Genomic DNA, 20395 nt, shown 5'->3' with positions numbered 1-20395 from the left:
TGTCCTCCACCTTCGAGTTTGGAGCTATGCTTCATGATTGCCTAAGTGTGGACCCTCAAGTGCAACCCTCCATTCTCCACTTTTATTCGGAGACCCATGAATGTCATTGCCTAGCGCTGTTCATGTGTCCTCCACCTTCGAGTTTGGAGCTATGCTTCATGATTGCCTAAGTGTGGACCCTCAAGTGCAACCCTCCATTCTCCACTTTTTTCGGAGCCCCATGAATGTCATTGCCTAGCGCTGTTCATGTGTCCTCCACCTTCAAGTTTGGAGCTATGCTTCATGATTGCCTAAGTGTGGACCCTCAAGTGCAATCCTCCATTGTCCACTTTTTTCGGAGCCCCATGAATGTCATTGCCTAGCGCTATTCATGCACCCTCCCCCCAAAGAGTTTGGAGCTATGCTTCATGATTGCCTATGTGTGGACCCTCTAGTGCAATCCTCCATTCTCCCTTTTTTTTTCGGAGCCCCATGAATGTCATTGCCTAGCGCTGCTCATGTGTCCTCCACCTTCGAGTTTGGAGCTATGCTTCATGATTGCCTAAGTGTGGCCCTCTAGTGCAATCCTCCATTCTCCACTTTTTTCAGAGCCCATGAATGTCATTGCCTAGCGTTGTTCATCTCTCCTCCACCTTCGAGTTTGGAGCTATGCTTTATGATTGCCTAAGTGTGGACCCTCTAGTGCAATCCTCCATTCTCCACTTTTTTCGGAGCCCCATGAATGTCATTGCCTAGCGCTGTTCATGTGTCCTCCACCTTCGAGTTTGGAGCCCCGCGAATGTCATTGCCTAGTGCTGTTCGCCAATTCTCCATTCTCCACTTTTATTCGGAGCCCCATGAATGTCATTGCCTAGCGCTGTTCATGTGTCCTCCACCTTCGAGTTTGGAGCTATGCTTCATGATTGCCTAAGTGTGGACCCTCTAGTGCAATCCTCCATTCTCCACTTTTTTTGGAGCCCATGAATGTCATTGCCTAGCGTTGTTCATGTGTCCTCTACCTTCGAGTCTGGAGCCCCGCGAATGTCATTGCCTAGCACTGTTCGCCAATTCTCCATTCTCCACTTTTATTCGGAGCCCCATGAATGTCATTGCCTAGCGTTGTTCATGTGTCCTCCGTCATCAAGCGCGGAGCCTCTGGTGACTGGGAAATATGTTTTTCTGTTATTTTCCGGATCGGTTCCTTCGCCAAATATGTGTATATGTATATTATATTTGTTGTTCTTGTTGTTGTTTGTATTTTGTTTTGTGTTGTACAGCAAAAAAAGAAGGAGTAGAGACGAGAATCGTCATCACGGAGAGGGCAGGACAGACGAAATCAGTGTCTTATCTTTGCTTTCCTCTTACCTCCGATTAGAGGTAAGTAAAGAGGGGCAACTGTCATACCCTAATTTCGTCCGGGGATTATTATTTGATGATATACAACCTTTGATTGGCCACTTCGAGATACTTGGCACCCTTTGTTGCATAATATGTGAAGTCCCGGGACGTGCCGAAAATCAAAAGGAAGCAGGCTTATGCGATTCGTGAAAATTCCGTAATGTGACGGAAATCGAAAGGAGGTGTTTTTTCGCAATCCTTGAGTTTTCGTAACTTCTTCGAAAGCTAAAAAAGAGTAAATACATAATTCGTAAGGATTCATAACCTGGTGGAAGGAAAATAAGTATCGTTACAAAATTCGTAAAGTTTCGTAACGTTACGGAAAAAGAATCACAAAAAAAAGATAAACGGGGGGTGAACTTATCAAGATAGGGGTGTCAATAGCAATTCAAATCTAGGCCCTTCCGGAACATTTTGGAAGTTGGGTTGCTTAAGGAGGAAGCAATTGGGCGGCAAGCTCCTCCACGTTTTTGAAAAATGGTTTCCGGGGCTTCCGCGACTTCCGTAATACTTCCGTAAAATTTCCGAAAACCTTGGGTAAGTATATTCCACTTAACATTGGTGAAAGGGAAGAGAAAAAGATGAAAATCAAGTTCGAAAACACTTCCGTAAGGCTTCCTTAACTTTTCCGTAAAATACGAAAAGGGGGGTGAACTTAGTAATTCGGGTGCGCTTAGAAATCTTCTTCATTAAGTCTCTGGGCGACAAGCACCTCCCTTTTTTCTATAAATAGGGGAGGGGGGAGCTGTTTCAAAATGTTCAAGACCCCTTTGGCTATGCATTTCGGCTATTTTGGGCAAAAAACACGTTTTCGTGAAGAAAAATCGAGTCGAAGTGCTTCCGTAACGCTTCCGTAAGCGATTATGTGGAAATTCTTCATCGTTCTTCACCGTTCTTCATCCGTTCTTCGTTCGTTCTTCATTCTTCAACGGGTAAGTTTTCGAATTCGAGACTTTCAATTCATTTCTTGTTTTGTGTACTTTCACTTTAATTTCGTTTACTTTCAGTTTTCTTTTCTTCCATTTTTAACGTGCTTTAACCGTTTATTTAAGCCGTTTTCTCGCCTAATAAATGATAAAATGAATTTCAACCGATCATTTGTGTTGTAATCTCATTTAATCACTGTTAAAACAAAATCTAACCGATCGTTCACGTTGTAACCACGGTTAAACCAAAAAGAGGTAAAATAATAATATAATAATCAAAAAATATCTTTTAGTAAAATAAACCAAAAAAAATCAATCGGACGTTTTCTCTTTGGGATTTCTCATTCTTAATTGAATTGACTAATAACTAAAGTGAAACTAAGGCTAAAATCAATTCGCCAAGTCAAGCTCGTCCACAAAAAAATCACTAAAAAGGGATTTGGAAGTTTATCATTTCAGTTTCTTACCAAGTAAAATGGATCATTTTTAAGGTCCAACGCCTTAAAATGATCACCTTTCAAGTAAAAAGAATCACTTGATTCACGCATAAAAAGAACTACGTAGGTCTGATTTCCTCTTCGATGGAGGGTACGTAGGAGCAAGAGCCCCGCTTTTGTCGACCTCAAAAAATAAAAAGAACTAAAAGTTAAGATAACACAATTTCCACAATTCTGAAAAATAGGTTGTTGTCCTTTGAGACAAACGTAAGAGGTGCTAATACCTTCCTCAAACGTAAATACAACTCCCGAACTTAGAATTTTCATTTCGACCGGTTTCCTTCGGTTTTTCTAACGTTTCCCACAAATAAACGTTGGTGGCGACTTCGCGCATCTTTCCTCCTTTGGAAAGCGCACCCGTGACCCTCGCCTTCGCTCGCCCGCAAAAGGGCACGTTGCGACAATGTGTAATAGATTTTGAATTTGAGGACAGAATAGGCCTCCTAAAGAAGAAAGAGTAATTAGATAGAAATGGACTTAATTCTCATTAATTGATAAAATGCATTTACAAGAATATATATAACCATTTGTCCATGCTGTCTATACATAATAGATCCTTCCTATTAGAATTCTAATCAATTCTTTCTAGAACCAACTCAATAATATATCTACTTGTAAGACACATAGTCAGTCCATTTCTATGGTGCTACCACATTCCTTTTGGGCCTGCTAGATTCTACCACATAATCATTCCATTTCTACTTGTATGACTCTTATAGACATGTACCTGTGGCTCTTTTCTAGATTGGCTTCTAGTCCATAATAGTCATTACCTCGAGTGGCCCATTCTTTTTTTTACTGCAAAATCCATGTGGTATTGAACTTCATATTTTTTTGTAGCTGATATATAGAGAAAATCTTAGTGGTTTGTGAAATAGAAAGGATAACATATTAACATGGGAGCAGTTTTGGAATTTTTAAAATTGTAGTGTTTACTTTTTAACTTACACATGTTGTTTTACCAATTCTGTGGAGAAAAGAATGAAATGGATATTTGGAAGGCTAAAGAGCAAGAGATTGCCTTCAATTAAAGCTCCCCTACCCTCAAAAGGAACAACACTAAGTGAGGCAGAGCAACAACAGAGCAAGATGCTTTAATAGTGAGCATTGCCTCACCAGTAGTTGTTGAAGCTGTTGTTATTGTTGCTCATCGCCTCACTGGGAAACGCAAGGAAAACTCAGAAGACTCTCAACATGTTAAAACTAGCAATGGTGCTCTAACTGTTAGTAATATAACTGAGTAGGCCAATCTATTTTCTTTATCTTGTTGTATAAGTTGTATTTGGTTTGGAGAAACTAGTGTCTATTATCTTTTTTCTCTGCAGGATTGAAGAATTGTAGTAGGTTATCAGTAGCTATTAATAAAAGCAGGCTTTAGTTTCTCAGTTCTAATGGCCAATTTTTAGGTATCTTGAGAGATCAAGTTGACATTCAAGTTATGTGTTGGTACGAGTATTTTAGTGAATATATGCTACTGCAGTCTGGCTTGTGCTCTCTATTAGCCTGTTGGTATAAATCAAACAGTTCTACAACTATACAAGTAATGCTTACAAAAACAATTTCAAAGACATTTAAGCCATCCATTCTACAACTACGCAAGCAAAAGCAAAAGATAGGACCACATACATAAAATGTAACGTAAGGTTGCCCTTTTTCTAGGGCCACTATAAAAAAAATCACAAAATTCTGCCTAAAAATAAAATAGTGGCCGAGACTTAAGTGGGTCGTGCACTAGAGACAAACATGTTGATCCCAAGTTGATCACGTTAAGGAATACAAGGCCACTGTCCATACATTTTGACATGTGTTGGCTATAGGATTACATTCACAATTTCCTCTAAATCTTAATTTGGACTGGTTCTAAAGTTTGTGACAGCCTCATAAACAAAATCAGACCTCATCATAGTTTTGCTAACACAAGTTTAGTCATTCTCATAAGCTTTAATTTTCATCCTTTCTTTCCCTCTCTTTTCATTGGTGTGCACTTTCACTTGTGGAGCTAGCTGCACCAACAGTAGTGGAAATTACCTTGTTCTTGAGATGTCTGGTGTTCTTTGTTGGGTGACTTGTGGACCCAAAGAGAACATCAACTCCTTGCTAAGTTTTTCATTCAGGAGTGGTGGTGGTGGTGAAAGAACACAAAAGAGGTTTTCTGGAATCATTTTCGCAAATGGTGCCTCTGCTTTTTCATGATCAAAAGTCAGAAAGGTTCACTACCATTTTCTCCCTATGTATCCACATTCCAACGAAAATTGTAGATAGCAAACAACCAAAAAAAAGGCAAAAAAAAGAAAAGAACACCACAATGAACAAAACATGCATCCAGATCGAAAATGAACACTAACCTTTCGAGAGTGGCCACCTAGAGCGAGGCTGACCGTGAGTGGGAGTGAGACTGGCCACGAGCACTTAGGTGAAAAGGGTTTGTGGAACACGAACAATAGTCCCTGTCATGGTGCCACCCATGAACGGCGGAGTTGAGACAGAGCACTCAGGTGAAAAGGGTTTGCAAAAGCTCACAAAAATGAGAAAAGAAGCAAAACACGTACCTTGCGTTGATGTCAGACTCCAACAGAGGATGCTCCACTTCGTGGTAGTCATAAACCCCAATGGCAGTCGCGAACGACGACGATGGTAACGAGGAGATGGCGGTCACAGGTCACAAACGACGGTCACAGGTCTTGCGGGTGAAAGGGAGAAGAGGAAGGCTATGTTTGCGATACTAAGCGCGCGAGGGAAAAAAGAGTTTTGGGTTTTAATTTATGTATATCAACATCAGTTTTTTAAAAACCGATGTTAACCTAATTTGGTTAACAAATCGATTTTATACAAAACTGATGTTAACAATATCATGTTAACATCGGTTTTTGGATAAACTAATGTTAACCAATTTCGTTAACATCTATTTTGAAATAACCGATGTTAATCAGTTGACGTTAACATCGATTTTTTAATAACCGATGTTAACGATCTCATGTTAACATCGGTTATCCAAAAACCGATGTTAATGTCAATTGATTAACATCAATTTTTTCAAAACCGATGTTACTTAACTCAAATTATTTACGAAAATACCTTCGTGCTTTTGTTAACATCGGTTTTTTCAATAACTGATGTTAACCGTGTGATGTTAAATGTATAAATTCTAGTAGTGTTGTGGCCAATGTCACAATAACATCGTGCACTCTAAAAGGATTTTCATACATTCGATTTATTTGAGAGTTTATTTTTGAATTCTTCTTGCCATATTATAACATTTATTAAATAAAAGTAGTTATTAAAAAAATTATTACCGCATTTATTACAAGCATTTATAGACACGCATTAAAGTTTTTATTGTTTAATTTAATTGTAATAAAAATTATTTCTACATAATTACTTCACGACTTTTTCTAATGGTGTATATATATATATATATATATATATATATATATATATATATTATTTTAATAAAATTATCTTTTTAAAATCTTTGTATTTGCTAGTTAAGTCAAACTTCTTTTTTTCACCAAAATTGTATCAATAAAAAATATTAAAAAATATAAATGCCACTTGATAACACCAAAGGAGAGGAATCATTTCATATAAAACCGTAAGATCAATATGTTTGTTTGTATAGAATAAAAATATATAATTTAAAGGTAAATATGTTTTAGTCCCTCAAAATTTAGATCATTGTTATTTTTGGTTCTCAATATTTAAATATGTTTTTTTCTAGTCTCTTAATTTTTTTATAAATGTTCTTGTATCTCTTTAGTCCCTCAAAATGTAGATCAATTGTAATTTTGACCCCTTATTTTTCTGAATAAGTAATTTCGATCATTTAGTTAATTTATCAATAGTTAACTATTTAAAGTAAAATATTGAGTTTAATGTGACATATTAGTGATAACATATCACTTATGTAGAATGCTAACATGACGTGTATGTGACAAAAGATTAAATAAAGTAAAAAATAAAAATGATTTTGACAAGTGTGAATACCAAATTTTATCTGGGTATATTTTTTATTTCAATAAATAAAAAGAAAACAAAAGGAGAAAAGATGTGGAAGATGCAAGACTTGTTCATTAAAAGATATTTAAGTTACAACATAGTAAATAAGATGATCACGATCATGGGATAGTGGATTTAGTTGGTTACAAAAGCATCAATTGATTTTAGCTATAAAAGCCACTCAATATAAGAGAAAAAAATATTCTGACAAATGGAGCAAAAATTACTTTTGTGCATGTTCAGGTATTGGCAAGTGTACCAAATCGCTCTAGGTAGTAAACCTCGGAAGTCCGAGTATCGTTTCCACAGGGATTTTATTGCACTTTATTGAATACTCTTCAATTTGTAAGTAATGAATAAATAGTAAAAACAGGAATAGGTGCAAGAGTAAATTGCTATTACTAGATCAAATAGTTTTAGAAAGACAATTGATGAAAATGCCAAGACCAGACAAACCCAATTGGCCTACGATGCATGTAAATATGATATTCATTACCAATGCAATTGTATTAGTTCTACCCACATCTATTAATTTTACTTGCCCCCTGATGCCTCACGATGACAAGCCTATTTTAACTACCTATCTCCCAAATGCCTTTGCGAAGATTCAATAATTAAAATGCATTAAGGTTAAATTCTAGATGTTGCTAAATGCATGGGCATTGAATTATCATTCTATGCCTGGCAATGCTAACCCGATGATTCTTTTCTTAAGATGTTCTATTAGGAGTTACCCTTTCCCAAGTGTATAACCCCTAAAACTGATGCATGTATTAATTCTTAAACCCTTATTATGAAATACCCTCTCCCGAGCGAATAAAACCCAAAAGAAATTTAAGAAATAAATGCAAGATTAAAAGAAAAGAATTAGAACAGAAAAACCTGAAATGAATCCTCTTTGCATTGATAACTCTTGAAGTACACCATACATCGTTGGCTTTTTAGGCCTGTCAAGCCCTAGCTAGGGGATTAGCCACTCATGGCCATTGAGGGCTTTACAACTGGGGGTGAAAGAAAGAACGGGGGTAATAAAAACAAAGAATATAGAGAGAAAAGAGAGAGCTCAGGCTTGGAATGCTGAGAAAAGTGCTCTGAGGCGAGGTGTGTGGTTTCCCTTGGACTGGCTCTCTATTTATAGCTGCTGAAGTGGGCTTTGGGCCTTCATAGACGCGCTTAGCGCGCGCTGCAGGCTTAGCGTGTGTTTCTGTTGGATCGCGCGCTTAGCGCGTGGCTCGCGCTTAGCGCACGTAACGGATTCTGCATCTTCGAGCTCAACGCCTGTACTGTTTTTCACGCTTAGCACGTGACGCGCGTGTTGGGCTAGGCCTGCTTCAGACTTCTTCTTTTTCTTCACTTCTTGTTGCCTTTTTGCTTAAAGTAACTTCAATTTTTGTATCTGCAATCAAAAATTCAATTTAATTAATTTTCTAACTTTTAATCACAAATAACTGCTAAATAATTAATTTCAGGCCAAAATTTGACTAATTCTTTACTATTAATTTATAATTATTTAGAAGTTATCAGTGCATATTTGCTACACATGGGCAAAACTCTATATGCTTTAGACAAGGGAAAAGTCAGCCAGTTTTGCGTCATTTCAATTATTTTATCCTTTTCTTTTGTAATACATAGAAATAGAAATGTCACTATTAGAAAATACACTTTCAACATCGATTATTTAGAACATTCTACATCGGTTCTAAAACCGATGTTGAATGTATCAATGTTAACATCGGTTTTGTAGAACCGATGTTAACATATATATGACAACATCGGTTTTGTAAATACCCGATGTTAAACACAATGAACAACAGCAAAAAAAGTGTACGCATGATGAACGTTGGCATCGGTTTTGCAGTAAAACCAATGTTAATATATTACATTAACATCGGTTTCCTACGATAACCGATGTTAACATATTTCATTAACATCGTTTTTTCTAGAAAACCGATGTCAGCGTTGATGATGCATACACTTATTTGGTGTAGTTCTTTGTGTATAACATCGGTTATGAGTAGATAACCGATGTTAATATTCAAATGTTCACATCGGTTATTTATAACTAACCGATGTTAATGTACAAGAGTTGACATCGGTTATCTACAGATGACCGATGTTAAAATACAAACGCTGACATCGGTTATACACAAATAACCGATGTTAATTTACAAACGTTAACATCGGTTTTTGTAAATAACCGATGTTGTTTATGATATTAACATCGGTTTTTGTTAATAACCGATGTTGTTTTCAAGTATTTTTTTTATATATACTTTCTGTTTTTACAGTAAACCCAAAATTGTACCTGTCAAATGCAATTTCAAGCCCAATTTGTAACATCCCAATTTTTTGTAAATAAATTTAAAAAACTTTTTAGTAAATAAATAAATATAGAGCAAATAATAGGCTGAGTACCCTAGGTATAAATAGCTATGTTAAGTCAGGTGCCTCCTCTTCCCCTCATTTTCGTTTTTCTCCACTCAAAACCAATTCTTTTTCCCGCAGTCCACCAAACCTGTCTCAGAAAAACGATGATGTCGGACTCATTTACCGTTGGATCGTTATGAAATTTTAGCAGCACGTTTGCAATCCAATTCCAAACATTCTTACCGTTGGAAATTTAAAAATCATGTCTGAGCTTAGAGGAAAACCCTTTTCATTGTAGCCTTTTATTTTCCCACAGAAATCCAAAACTGTCTCGGTAAAACTATGATCTGAGTTTCGTTAACCGTTGGATTTTCATGAAATGTGGATATATTGTTCTAAATTCAATTGCTCACACTTTCACCGTTGGGATTTGCGAGATAATGTTCTTGGAGGTAGGAAAATGAATTGCATGAAGACAGTACAATTGTAGGCTTCAATCTCTTCTCTGTCTCTCTGACGTTTGAGAATTCTATTGGAGCAATCGGAGGAAAAACTGGAGGATTCTCAGGGAACCGCTAGAGATGCCACTATTGTTGTCGGAAGACACGTGAGTCTGCTTAGAGGTAAGGGATGAGTTATTCACAATTGGGGGTTAGTGAGAGCATGTGTAGGGATCCTTAGATAACTAAATTTGGGTTTATTTTGGGATGTTTATTGAATTATAATTTTTCTTTATGATTATGAATACAATATTATTGTGTTCTATGTACCAATTGATGTCCTGATGAGAATTGATTGATAAACTTGAGTGCTCTTGATGTCTTTGTGTTTAACCCATGATTTTGATACAATTGTGAGAAACTATTTTAGAGGTTTTACATCCCATGTTGTGATAAAATATTTTATATAAATTGTTATGTTGAGGTTATGAAATGATGATTCAAACTGTGAGTATGTGATAAATTGAACATGTGACGGATGATGAAATACATGTGTATTGAGATGAGATGTGTGTATTGAGTTGTGAACTATGAACTGTGCAATCACACAATTATAAGACCCTTTAAGGGGGACGAGTATTGTGATGGGATCCACTGTGGGAACCCGACGAGTTAAAATAATTTTGAAAACAATTGAGTAAATGTGTGTATTGCATAGTTCATAGATAAAGTGTATATGATTCATGAGGTGTGATAACATGTTAAATTGAGATTATACCATTGTGACTGGGATTAAGTGTATGTGATAAATTGAGTATATATATGATTGAGATATATATGTGCATTGAGGTGTTGTGTGCATTGAGTTGTGAACTATGAATTGTACAATCACACGATCATAAGTCCCTTCAAGGGCGACGAGTTGATGCTAAGTTCCTTTTTGGGCAACGAGTTAATGTTAAGTCACTTTAAGGGCAGCGAGTTAATGATAAGACCCTTAAAGGGCGACAAGTTAAAATTATTTTGAGAACAATTGAGGAGTCGTGTGTTTTGTACAGTTGATAGATAGAGTCTGTGTGCTAAAATGTTTTCTTGGTTGGACCTGAATCAGGAGGGAGAGGCCCTGACGGACTCTTCGGAGTGTAGGCCTTGGGGGTCACACGGTTTGAGTGCTCCTTTAAGCCTATGTTGATCCCATATGGTTAGAGCATTCTCGTAAAACACTGTGACCATGACTGGTCTCCCTATGATATTACCTTGTGAGAGTGACTTGACTTGCTAGTGTGTAGTTTGTTTTCACTGACATAGTACCACATTGCATATAGGTTTGAGTCTTAGCATAGCTGTTGCATACGCTTGCTAATTGTTTATTATGAAATTGATGTGTTATTATGTCTTGATTGGAGAGTGTGATTTTTGTGTATTGTGATTGATGATTGAAAAGTGAATTTTGAGTGACAAAGTGATGAAATAATGTGAGATATGCTAAGTAAATTGTATTTGGCTACTATATGTTGTCTTGTCTCTCTCTAGTAGTTAGGAATGTGATAACTCACTCCCGGTTTGCTGTTTGTGTTTGGATCCTGTGATGATCTTGAACTTTATGTTCGGGGGAGCGCATGAATAGGTGGATGACTATGAAGAACCTCATGCTAGAGGACACAGGAACACAACACTCTGATAGGATGTGACATTAGGATATAGGTTCTATATTAATTGTATGAAGCTTAGACGACCTTGTTTGAGTCGAGATGACTTTATTATTTATTTGGACAAGTTTGAATATGATGTAGAAGAAAGTGAATGTGAGCCTTTTACCCCTTTGAAAGGCTTGTATTTAAAAAATGTTTTAAAAATACTTTTAATTAATATTTGAATTTTTATTCCGTTATTAGTATATATGTGAGGGGTAGAGGGTGTCACACAATTCACAGCAAATAAACATTTTATTCTGCTTTCAAGCAGTTTTAATGATAATAAACATCAAATAATTGATTTATCATAAAGAACAATCATCAAATGAATTCAATGTTCATATTACATAGAAAATGTAAAAAATGTTAAACCAAAGTAAACTAAGGAAAAAACCATTGTCCCTAAATCCTAGGCCTGATCTCTAACTCGGAGATAAAACTGTGCCCATTGGATCCGCAATGCCTTTAATCTCTCTGGCTCCAATGGTCTAGGATCGTTAAAATACTGCATGATGAAATAAATTATAATAAGTTAATAATGTAATAGAAATTATAAATAAATCGATTTTGTTTGAAATAAACTTACCGCTTCCCAATTATTCCTAAAAGTTCCTAAAATGATGGTGGACATCCAGTGCATCACATAGTCGCCGCACTCAGTACTTCCTTTTTGTCTATTACACTAAATACATAATGAAATTTGGATATTAATTAAACAACTAGTGTACAGACACATAAAGAAATATATATAAGTGGAAGTTTTATGTAAATGACGTACCTTGACGACAATCCACCTAGCAGAAGCCTTTGATTTAGGCTGTGGAGCATCATCAAGACCTTTTAAAGCACTGTTCCAGATGAGTAACAATTAAAAACCGGTGTTGTACGTTGAGGTATTACAATGAAAATGTATTGAAAACAACACTAACCTATTAATAATCCCCTTAAGGTAGTTGTCTGGCCTGTTATGCAATGAACAAAACCAGACAACTAGGTGTTCCTTCGGCAGGATGACCACCATCTGCCAGTGTCCGCTGCAGTGGAACCTAAAATGGGTTAGTACATTAGTAAACATTAATTAAATTTAGTTATTTTGTGACTTACCCATTTAGGTAGGCTCCAAGATAGACATCGCATTGTGAACTCTGCATCCATCTCTTTATGTAACTTTCAAACTCAAACTGCGATTGCACATACCTCTAAATGGACTGTGGCTCGAGGAATCCATAGATATCAGAATTCCCCACACGCATACATGTTTCAGTGAGATGCCTGTTTATGTTAAGTCAAAGTTAAATATTTATGAATTGAAAGCAATAACTTAGGTAATTAAAAGTAATATAAAATGACTTACATAATCCACAACTGTAACACTGATATGCTGAGACATTGACCACTGTGTGCGATTTCAGAGAGGTCTTCGTGCTTTATGTAGAGGGGGAAATCTAGATTAAAGACCCCGAACACGGTGGCATCCCATCTAACCTAATAAGGCCTCAAGAAAAGCTCTGGGATGGTCAATGTCATCAGATAAAGCGGATCATCGACCTCCGAATCGGGCTTCGGAGGTTGTTTTGCCGGAGACACAACTACATGTTCATGAAACAAAGTTAAATAGCCTAATTGGAGGCACGTTTAATGAATTAATTTAAAAAGAAGAAACATATAGTAAGGACAATAAGTACCTGCTGTGATAAAGACTTGACCAGATGTGTCGGCCAAGCAAGGAAGGTGAGAAGTGCCTGCCCCACTAAGGAAACCTCATCAGGGGGTACAGGAACTGGAGCATCTGCATGTGTAACCTCCTCCACACTCACCTTTACTTGGCCAGGCAACAAAGGAGTGTTATGAACAATAGTGGATCCCTCATAAACTCTCCCCATGGCAACCAGGCGGGCAGGATCTGCTTCTATGTACAAGCCGCACCTGTCAGAGTCACTGGTCTCAGGATCATTTCCTGAGGGATCAACACAACTCCCCTTTATGCTCACTCGAGAACCGGAGGGACCAACCAGAGGCTCAGGAGGCACTGCAAGTCCCTGAGATTGCATCTGCGACTGAAGCTGGGACTGCATGTGGCTGAAGGATGCCATGACCTACCTCGTCACTTTCTTTGTGATGGACTCCTCTAGCTGGTCCCTGATTTGCTTGGTCAGCTGCTGCAATTCGTCAGGAGGCAGGGAGGAAGCGCTGCGGGACGTCCGTGGAGCTGATCCAAAGTATTGTTTGATGGTGACACCAGCTCCAGCAGCACGGACACATCCAGGGTGCTCTGGCCGTCCAATAGCAGCGGCGAGAACATCCTGACGTCCATGGGGGACGAAGGATCCCTGTGTAGCCTGCTCCTCAAAGGAATCCTGCACAGAAAACACACAGTGGTGCATGACATTCACAAAATATTGAAATATAATTGTAATGGTTAGTTGAAAATGACTTACAATCTTCTCGACAATTTTCTTTGTGGCCTCAGTCGTCATCTCCCCTATTTTCTTCGTGCGGGCCATCTTCCACTTCACGTGGCGTCTGACCAGGGATGGAGGGTCGATGACGCCATCAACGCTTCCTGACTGTGCAGCTTCCTCTAGCTTCTTCTTCGTCTTCTCAGCCAGGAGCTTCTGTTCCAAATAATCATAACCCCCACGAGACAAAACGTGGGGGGCAGTATTCTGCTTCTGGATGGCTTGTGCCTTCTTGCGCACATCCTGAAAAAATTAAACAATAATGTTTGAAATTGGTAGAATGAAGTATAACAACATCATGCTTTTTGAAAAACAACTTAAATGGCAAGGAACATATCTCCCAAGAAGGGTCTCTGTGAGTCTGGCAAAACTGGGCCCACTTTTCCTTGCTGATGCCGTATTTCTCACAGACAGTGTCCTTGACACGGTCCTGATCGGCTGCAAGGGCCCATTTCCTCGTGAGGTCTGATTTAAACTGCCTCCATCTCTCCCCCACGGTCTGCAGTAACTTCCTTTTCGTCCTACTGTCAGAAGCCTCTGGGATATCAAATTCCGCCTGAAAACATCAAATAAAGTTTATTTGTTACAATAATGTATTTTTTGGCTATTAATTAAACAAAATCAAATAAGAAAAGAAAAATACCTGAATATCCTCCCAAATCAGGTCCTTCTGAGCAGTAGGGTCCTCCTTCCAGTTCTCGTAGGCGACATCCACCTTATCACGCGCCACAATCCCCAAATATGTTCTTAATTTCTTCCTGTGGGGACCGTCGCCTTCTCGGTAGCAGGATCAACATGTACCACTAGTCTCTCAGCACCAGGTGGTCTAGTGGACAACGATCGTAGACGTGAGGCTTTGCGTGTTCGCTTCACGGCAGACGGCGAAGCCGATGCGTCCGAAGGAGGAGGAGTAGGAGGAGGAGGAGGAGGAGTGGAGGCAGGTGGAGAACCCATGATCTGTTATACAATAACATACAACAACATACAAAATAGGATTAATCAAAAGAGGATCAGTCATAAGTGTTTTTTGGAAGGCAAAAGTATAATATTATTAATAAAACATAACTGGACCAGAGGTACTTAGGAGATCAGATACAAGACACCCAAGGTGCCACCTTCCAAAAACATAAAACCCAACAAAACCCCACCACAGAAGGAGACAAGACAAATTAACCAAAGGACTCCGAAAGATTGGTAGTTGTGCTTTTTAATTGTGATTTGGGGCAACCATGTTATAAAAAGTCTATTACATGTAATCAACAGTCAATGCATGCTTGATGGAATATAAATACTATATCTTCAGAAATACACATGTACATGGCATCCTTAGGACTTCATCTAGCTGATGTTTGTTGCCAGTTTCATCATCCACCACCCTTTTCTTCTCTGCCTTCTCACGTGAGAAAGCATAAATATGGGTTTAACAACAATAAACGTGAGAAGACAGAGAAGAAAAGGGTGGTGGATGATGAAACTGGCGACAAACATGAGCTGTATGAAGTCCTAAGGATACCATCTAAAAGAAAATACCGATGCCTCAATCAGAGAAAAATGTAGTTGTCACTTACTTGCTTTGGTGACCTCAGTCTCTGCAGAAAATTACATTAGACGATGTTAATCAATTCTTCTTCATCATGATCATTTCGATTAGCATGAACGTCGTCAGCTTCTTCTTCTCCGATAATGTTAGGAGTGATTTGAGCAGTCAAAGGACTAACATAGGTGTCGATGTATGAATCATCATCTTCTACATTAACACCAATTGTTTTGGACTGCAGAACCACGCACCACCTTTCATCACAAGGGTCTTGCACGTAAAATACTTGTCTAGCTTGTTCTGCCATGATGAAAGGGTCATTGTGGTAACCAAGTTTCTTTAGGTCTACCAACGTAAATCCTATATCATCGGTGCACACACTGGTGTTGCTGTCAACCCATTTACATTTGAAAACACATACCGTAAATTTCACATAGTTAAGCTCCTAAATTTCATCAATGAACCCAAAGTAAGGTATGAAAGCTACACAGAGATTGGCGTCATTGACACTTGCAAAGTGTTGAGATTCAGCCCTTAGGGTGACCCCACTGTTCTGCATTGTACTTTTGTCATCTTGTGCTTTTGTGTAAAATGAATACCTGTTTATGTCGTATCCTTGCCAGGTTATAACATTTCTTTTAGGCCCATCTGCTAGCTTTCTTAATGTTTCTGAAGCATTCTCATCTGCAAAGATTGTATCTTTAAACCAATCATAGAAAGTCTTGTTATGCTTTTTCAACACCCAATTCTTTGACATTTTCGGATTATTCTATTTGACTAAAGCTTCATGCTTAACTATGTATGGCAAAACTTCATTCCTGTTGTTCAAGACATACAAGTGAGCTTGTAACAAATCTTCTACACTTGGAGTCATCACATGCAGTCCTCTTGAACCCTTACCACCCACTCTGTCATCATGCCGAGATTCAGGAAGCCCAACAGGTTTAGCCTTCTCTAAGTATTCTGAACAAAATTCAATGGCTTCTTCTGCAATGTACCTCTCAACAATAGATGCTTCTGGACGATATAGATTCTTTGTATACCCTTTTAAGATCTTCATGTATCGCTCAATCGGGTACATCCATCGTAGATAAGCAGGACCACATCATTTGATTTCTCTGACCAGATGCACAATCAAGTGAATCATGATGTCAAAGAAAGCAGGGGGAAAATACATCTCCAACTGGCACAATATAATAGCGGCCTTGTTTTCCAACTCATCAAACTTGACTGGATCAATGACTTTGCTAGATATAGCATGGAAGAAAAAGCACAGGCGAGTTATCGCTAACCTGACTTTGTTTGGCAAGATGTCTCATATAGCCACAGCTAACAATTGTTGCATGAGCACGTGACAATCGTGAGACTTTAACCCTACAAGCTTAAGCTCCTTCAACTGCACAAGGCTCTTAATATTTGAAGAGTATCCTTGTGGAACATTCACCCGACGAAGACACTGACATAAACTTATCTTCTCCTTCTTGGACAAAGTATGGCAGGCTGGGGGCAAGTAAATTTTCTTCCCATCAGACCTTGGATGCAACTGTGATCGTATACCCATATCAGCTAGATCTTGACGGGTATTCAAGCCATCCTTCGTCTTGCCTTGAATGTTAAGGAGCGTCCCAATCACACTGTCACAAACATTTTTCTCCACATGCATAACATCAATACAATGTCTAACATCAAGATGACACCAGTACAGAAGATCAAAGAAAATGGACCTCTTCTTCCATATGCAACTCTGACTTTTATCCTTCTTTTGGGTCTTCCCAAATACATTATTCAGGTGTTGAACCCGCTGATATACCTGCTCACCAGTCAACGGTATCAGCGCAATATCATGCTCTTGACTTCCATTAAAAGCTTTTTTCAATCATCTGTAAGGATGATTGGGTGTTAGACAGTGGCGATGCCTACTATAGACAGTTTTTCTCCTATGTTTAAGTTGTATGTAACTTGTATTTTCTTCACAAATGAGGCATGCATGATGACCCTTAACACTGTAACCGCTGAGATTCTCATATGCTGGAAAGTCATTAATGGTACAAAAAAGCATTGCACGCATTTCAAAGGTCTCCTTGCGAAACGCATCAAACACTACAACCCCGTCGTCCCACAACTTTCTCAGATCTTCAACCAACGGACTTAGATAAACATCAATGTCATGTCCTGGTTGTCTTGGGCCTGATATCATCATAGACAACATCATGTATTTTCGCATCATGCACAACCAAAGAGGCAAATTGTAAATTACTAGCAGAACTGGCCATGAACTGTGTTGAGTGCTTCAGGTGCCATATGGATTCATTCCATCACTGGCTAGTCCAAGTCTAAGATTTCTTGGCTCTTTCCCGAAATCTGGATACACACCATCAATCTTCTTCCACTACAAGCAATCAGCCGGATGACGGACCATTCCATCAGAAATCCTTCCAGTTGCATGCCATGTAAGGTCTTTTGCATCATCCTCATTAGAAAAAAAGACGCTTAAACCTTGGAATGATTGGAAGATACCACAAAACCTTCACTGGGAGGCCCTTTTTCGAGTTTTCATCAGAACTGCTTTCTTCTTCATCCTTCACTTTGTACCGTGAAGTCCCACAGATAAGGCATTTGGACATTTCTTGGAATTCATGCCTGTACAATATGCAATCATTGGGGCAAGCATGAATCTTCTGATACTCCATACCCATCGGACACAATATCTTTTTTGCCTTATAGTAACTTTTAGGCAACGTGTTGTCCTCTGGAAGCAGATTGTGCAATACCTCAAGCAGTGAGGTGAAACTTTTGTCACTCCATCCATATCTGGCCTTCACATTAACCAGACTTAACACAACAGACAACAGGGTTAAGGAATTCTTGCACCCCGCATACAAAGGCTTCTTAGAATCACTCTGCAATCCTTCATACGCAGGGGCGTGTGCTTGCTGGAAAGACTCTTGTCCAAGGTCACGAATCATGTCTTCTAATCGATCTCCCATTTTACATCAAACGGTTCAGATTGGGACCCACTCTACATGTCTGTGACTTCACCATGCCATATCCACGTCGTGTAATTCTTCTTAATCCCATCACACAATAGATGGTCTCGTATGTCATCGAGTAATTATCGTCTTCCATTCAAACAGTTGATGCAAGGACAATAATATTTTCCTTCTTCATTCGGTCGACCTCTTTCTGAAGCAAATTGCAAGAACTGTTCGACGCCATCCTCATATTCTAGGCTCATGCGACTTTCATTCATCCAACTTCGATCCATCTAAGCAATTCCATGCATGAAAATCTCACTTTTTTATTTATAGGTGTGGCCCTATCCCATTTAGGAAAACTGTCTTTTATGTTAGCTTCAATTGTCAGGGTTACCACTATTTACAAAAATTTGACTAAATTTTGGCAGCATTTCGCATTGGTCTCCAAGTGCACGACATGACATCGGTCAAATGAATTTCCTGATAATCAAGTATGCACTCAGAGAACAACTTGAAATGCATTGAACCGAAATTTAATCAAATTAATGAAAATAATAATAACCTTCACGAATGAATCTAACATAAAAATACCAGTCTCCCCAAACTGTCCAAACAGACAATTCAAGACTAAATACAATGACTAATGCAAACTGTCCACAAGAGTCATTGCATTCAGTCTCAAACTGGAATCTAAGGTTCACTCACCATGAACAACAATTGTTTATATAGAAAATTACACTGATCACATACAAGAACATACAAAAGGTAAAATTCAATTACAGACAAATATAGACATCAGCAGTTGTTTATGTAACTAATTTCAAATGCTGGGTTTCAAGGGTGCTTATGCTTTATTATTGTAGTTGGGTATATGTGTGTGTGTGTGTATCATGAGGGTCTGTGTGTATCATAAGTACCAATGATGTGTTAGCCATTCTTTGCAGATCAACCAACAAACTAAAGATATATCTGCAAAGAATGGGAAATTAGGATTGAAATTGATACCAATGTGAAGAGAGAAGAGGTGGAGAAGCTGGTCAATGACTTCATTGCAGGAGAGAAAGGAAACAAAATGAGACAAAAGATCGTGGAGTTGAAGAAGAAGGCAGGGGAAGCCACTACCCCCAGTGGTTGTTCATTCATGAACTTGGACAAATTCATTAAGGAGGTGTTGCTTAATTAGATAAACCGAAAAAGTTTCTTCTAGAAATCAAAATTCTCCTTGCTTGCCTTGAGATAGAAAGCCTCCACAATTATTGGATTTTGCCCTTAACATCTTAGCATCGGATTCTCGCTCCTCTTCTGTTCCTTTTGTTGTGGTCCTAAAACATCATAATGATCCTCTTCTCATTATTTCAGGAACCAATCAAGGCTACAGAGAAATCTCATGTACCTATCTGCAATAGCTGATTCTCAACCACAACCATCTCCATTGGATGGTCAGGTACATCATACTGTTGGGGATATCACTGCAACAGCCTTTCTCAGTGCTTCAACAGCAGCAAGGCATGCACAGCCAACTTGGCATGAGCTCCAGTGGAAGTCAAGGCCTCCACATGCTGCAAAGTGAAGCCACTAATGTTGGAGGCAATGCAACCATAGGAATTGGAGGAGGGTTTCCGGACTTTGTACACATCGGTAGTGGCAAGCAAGATATTGGAATCTCTAGTGAAGGCAGAGGAGGAAACTCTAGTGGCCACTCTGGTGATGGTGGTGAGACACTTAATTACCTTAAAGCTGCTGGTGATGGAAACTGAACTAACCAGGGAGAATGGTAAAAGTTTCCTTGGCCCTTAGCCGTTTATTGAGTTAATTAGGAGAATTAGGCAGTGGAGATTAAGTAGGGAAGGGAAGGAGGAAAGCAAAAAGTTGTTGCTTAGATATCTTGTTCGTTAATCTTGTGCTAAAGGCAAACTGCCTTAACGTTTCTGTAGTACTAGTATTTTCTGTGTGTGTGTGTGTGTGTATGTGTGTGTGTGTGTGTGTTTCTGTGTGTGTGGGTGGGTGTGGGTGTGTGTGTGTTTCTGTGTAGGTGGTTGTGTGTGTGTGTGTGTTTCTGTGTGTGTGTGTATGTGTGTTTGTTTCTGTGTGTGTGGTTGTGTGTGTGTGTGTGTGTGTGTTTGTTTC

General features: G+C 38.6%; 1 pseudogene; it reads left to right on the top strand.

Moving 5' to 3' along the window:
• Positions 1-5409: 5409 nt before the first annotated feature.
• On the top strand, positions 5410-20025 carry LOC106799275 (GRF1-interacting factor 1-like; annotated as a pseudogene).
• The last annotated feature ends 370 nt before the right edge of the window (positions 20026-20395 follow it).

Source organism: Glycine max, chromosome 7 (assembly GCF_000004515.6).
Source record: "Glycine max cultivar Williams 82 chromosome 7, Glycine_max_v4.0, whole genome shotgun sequence".
Taxonomy (NCBI): domain Eukaryota; kingdom Viridiplantae; phylum Streptophyta; class Magnoliopsida; order Fabales; family Fabaceae; genus Glycine; species Glycine max.
The sequence above is the reverse complement of the archived record's forward strand: the minus strand, read 5'-3'. Positions and strand labels throughout refer to the sequence as shown.